The sequence below is a fragment of the Mesoplodon densirostris genome, chromosome 3 (genome assembly GCF_025265405.1).
Source record: "Mesoplodon densirostris isolate mMesDen1 chromosome 3, mMesDen1 primary haplotype, whole genome shotgun sequence".
Classification (NCBI taxonomy): Eukaryota; Metazoa; Chordata; class Mammalia; order Artiodactyla; family Ziphiidae; genus Mesoplodon; species Mesoplodon densirostris.
Genome location: NC_082663.1, coordinates 176,314,840 through 176,319,249, shown reverse-complemented (window position 1 = coordinate 176,319,249; position 4,410 = coordinate 176,314,840).

Sequence of the window (4,410 nt, the reverse complement as noted above, 5' to 3'; positions counted from 1 at the left end):
ACCCCGGGAAGCCGGACTACATTTCCCACAAAGCTGCGGGGGCGCGGCGCGGGCGTCAGGAGTGCGCAGGCGCGGGCCTCGGGTGGTGGGGGGAGGGGCGGTTCCAGCGGGACGGCAGGTGGTGGCTTCCCGAATGGCTACCTCATTTTGGTGGGGTTGTTGCTTGCCAAGCCAGGAGTTGACTGCGCGGTAACCTTACCCCGGCAACCCTAAAGAAGCCTCTCATTAGAACCTGTGGGTTCCTAACCCATGGGTAGGGAAGAAGGGGCAGACAGCCTTGGCTAAGCCTCACTTTTCTCCTCTGAAATAAAGGGAGCCTAGAGGAGTCCCTTGCAAAGTTGTCAGAAGACTGAGTAGATGTGGTAGTTAACATACCAGATGCAGAGTGAGCACTCCATGAGTGGTAGCTACTGCACCTCCTTTCCTAGCTCAGTGTCAGGTGCTGCCGTATTTGCTTCAGAATTATCACTGTATAGAATGCAGACAAGGGCTTCACCGGTGGCGCAGTGGTTAAGAATCCACCTGCCAATGCAGGGCACACAAGTTCGAGCCTAGGTCCGGGAAGATCCCACATGCGGCAGAGCAACTAAGCCCGTGTGCCATAACTACTGAGCCTACGTGCTGCAACTACTGAAGCCCATGCGTCTAGAGCCTGTGCTCTGCAGCAAGAAAAGCCACTGCAATGAGAAGCGCGAGCACCACAACAAAGAGTAGCCCCCTGATCACCGCAAACTAGAGAAAGCCCGCGCGCAGCAAAGAAGACCCAATGAAGCCAAAAATAAATTAATTTTAAAAGAAAAGGAATGCAGACAAAATCTCTAATTAAATGTGTGGCCAGAGCTGTCAGTTACGGCTCGGTCTGCCGCTGGAATTTGGTGAAGTGCATGACATTTGGGGCAGATCAGTATGGTAGCTTAGATTGTAATATTTGTTTTTCTAAAAATTACCGGTAGCTTCATCTGCCTCTTTCTGTTGATGTGACAAAGACTCCACCTTTGACCAAACTTTAGGAAGGTTCCTATGAGTCTTCTTTTCTACTAGGCCTCCTCCTTGAGCCCTGTCCTTGGCTTGTGGAGCCCAGTTTTAGCAAGAGTACTGCTAAGTCAGTTTAGGTAGAATCCCCCATTCTTAATATCTGATCAAATTCCTCATCCCCTACTCTTGATGTCTAAGTCCTTGGCCAGACTTTGGCAAGGATCCTCCCAAATTTTCTGTCTCCTTTTTAGTAATTTTCCATCCACTGACCCCATTTACCCTGCTTGTTGGAGCTGTAAATCCCCAGCTGTCTTTGCTCTACTGGGAGTTGAGTTCAGTTTTACTGAAGCCCTATTGCAATAGTACTGAATAAAATATGTCTTTACTGTGTTTAACTAGTGTCCAGCTCTGTTTCTTTTTGAGAGATGTTTGAACTATTTCAAAATATTGAAAAACATGAAAATCTTCACAGTTCATTTAATCAAGTGAAGGTAACCCAGATAGCAACGAACAAACAAAGTAAAAATCTACCACTGTATTTTTCGATTCAAATACCTTGAATCAGACAGTTGTTCCAGGACTACAAGGTCATTCGTACATCAGAAACTGCATGAATATATTCATCATGGTTTGGTGGAAAAATGGCCCTTGATAAAACTCACAACATAAGAGTGTGCAATTTCCCAACAAGTAGGCAGAAAATGTAGAATAGAGAGAGGGAGAATGACCAAAAGAAACCAACTCCCCCCACCACAACGCAACAACCCACAAACATAAAAATTCAGGTAAATAAAAAATATGCAAGAAGATGATAGCCATAATGCCAAGTCTATTAGTAATCACTACACATTCACATGAACCGAACTTTCCAAGTGAAAGAAAAATACTGTCAGACTACATTTTTATAAATCTAAGCTATATGCTAAAACATAAGGATACACAAAGCTTGAAAGTGAAAAACTGTCAAAAGATACACCTGGCAAATATTAACCCCAGAAAGTTAATGTAGCTACTAACATACACACACACACACACACACACACACACACACACACACACACACACACATTAAAGCAAAAAATATTGCTAGAGGTGGAAAAGGTAATTACATAACAATAAAAGAGTTAATTCACCAAAAAAAGAAAATATTCATAAACTTTTATGTATTTAATAATGGAGTTTCAAAATATATAAAGCAAAAACTGACAGAACAAAGAGAACTGACAAATCTACTGAGTTTTTTTTTTTTAAGAAGATGTTGGGGGTAGGAGTTTATTAATTAATTTATTTATTTTTGCTGTGTTGGGTCTTCGTTTCTGTGCGAGGGCTTTCTCTAGTTGTGGCAAGCAGGGGCCACCCTTCATCGCAGTGCGCAGGATCTCACTGCCGCGGCCTCTCTTGTGGCGGAGCACAGGCTCCAGACGCGCAGGCTCAGTAGTTGCGGCTCACGGGCCTAGTTGCTCTGCGGCATGTGGGATCCTCCCAGACCAGGGCTCGAACCCGTGTCCCCTGCATTAGCAGGCAGATTCTCAACCACTGCGCCACCAGGGAAGCCCTACTGAGTTATTTTTAAACTATCTTTCTATAGATAGTTTTTGGTGAGATAGAAAATCTCACCAAAAAAATCACTAAAGATGTAGAATATCTGAAGAACAAAATTAACAAGTTTTACTTAATGGACAAACACATAGAATATTGCATCCCCAAATTAATGAAAATAATTTTTAATCATAGGGTTATAAAAATTACTTTATGCTAGGCTATAAAAGTAGTCTCAACACATTTCAAAGAACTGGTGTGATAAGTACCACATTCTTCGACAACAATGCAGTTAGACATTTTAAAAAATACCAGAAAATTTTTTAAAAATTTAGGTAAAGGGAATATTTAGAGATTAGGCTGGTCACATTCTAATCAGGCTCCTCTGAGCTCTTTTTCAACTAGGCCTCAAGAGTTGGGTTCTCATTTTTGTTTCTGCATTGTCAAATTTTAGCAAGAATACTACTAAATCAGTTTAGCCAGAATACCCCATCCTCCATATCTTATCACTCTTGATATCTGGTAATTCATCCTCCACCATGCCTCAGGTGATGTCTGTTTTCAGCAAGTATTCTGTTAGTTTGGTCCACCCCTCACCTCTTAGTAATTATCTATTCTCTGACCACCCCTACCTGGCTCATTGGCTATGAATTCCTACTTGCTTATGCTGTATCTGGAATTGATCCCAGTCCCTCTTCCCAACTGCAAGATTCCATTGCAGTGGTCCCTATACCCAATCACAACGCCCCCCGACCTTGAATAAACTCTGCCTTACTGTTCTTTAACAAATATCATGAACAATTTTTTTAACAGGTAGGATAATACTTTTTTCTCTAACAATACATCAAATTTTGTTCCCTTCCAAAACCCAGTAAAGCCAAAATTAAGGTATTATTTGAAAAGTTAACTCACAAGTTCAGGAAAAATCAGGCAAGGACACACCAGCAACATTTTGGACCTGAAAAGTAGATGGATGTTATTTTCTTGGCAAACCTGAAAAATGCCAATCCCCAGACAGCTATAAAAAAAGCTGAAAGCCAGTTTGACTTGATATCTCAGAAACCTCAAAAGTACAGGAATGGTAATACCAGATACTTCTGGAAGTGGGACTGAAGGTGGAGGCTAAAACAAAAAAAAGATAAAGAGGGCAAGGAGAAAACTCTTTGAGGCAGATCTTTAGATCTCCTTTCCCAATCAACATTACAGTCAATTTCCCCTGCCCCATCAAGTAGACATCTGGATAGTTAGTCTCTGGAGAGGGACTTGGGAAGAGGGAAATAAGACAGGGGCCAGCCATGTGGCAAGAGGTTGAAGCTTTAAAGAAAGCTGGTCAGTGCGGAAGTCTCAGGAATTTAGAGTAGCCTTGGGGAACACCTGAGAAAGCTGATGCATGGCTTACAGAACTCTCTATTTTCCTTTATTTAATTTTATTTTTTAATAAACTTTTTAAAAATGGAAGTATAGGGCTTCCCTGGTGGTGCAGTGGTTGAGAGTCCTCCTGCCGATGCAGGGGACACGGGTCCGTGCCCCGGTCAGGGAAGATCCCATGTGCCCCAGAGCGGCTGGGCCCGTGAGCCATGGCCGCTGAGCCTGCGCGTCTGGAGCCTGTGCTCCGCAACGGGAGAGGCCACAACAGTGAGAGGCCCACGTACCGCAAAAAAAAAAAAAAAAAAAAAGGAAGTATAATATACAGACTGACAGCTCTTAAGTTATGTAAAAGACTGTGAAATGGACCAGAAAGATTATTTGGTCTCTGCAGGAGAATACTATGTGTCTAGAGCATGCCCTTCAAGGTTATCTGATTCTATAAGGTATGAACATTTCATCATCTTTGAGCTATTTTAAAAGTTTGTAAGTTTAAATATCAGTAGACAGCTGAAAACAATACAAATTATT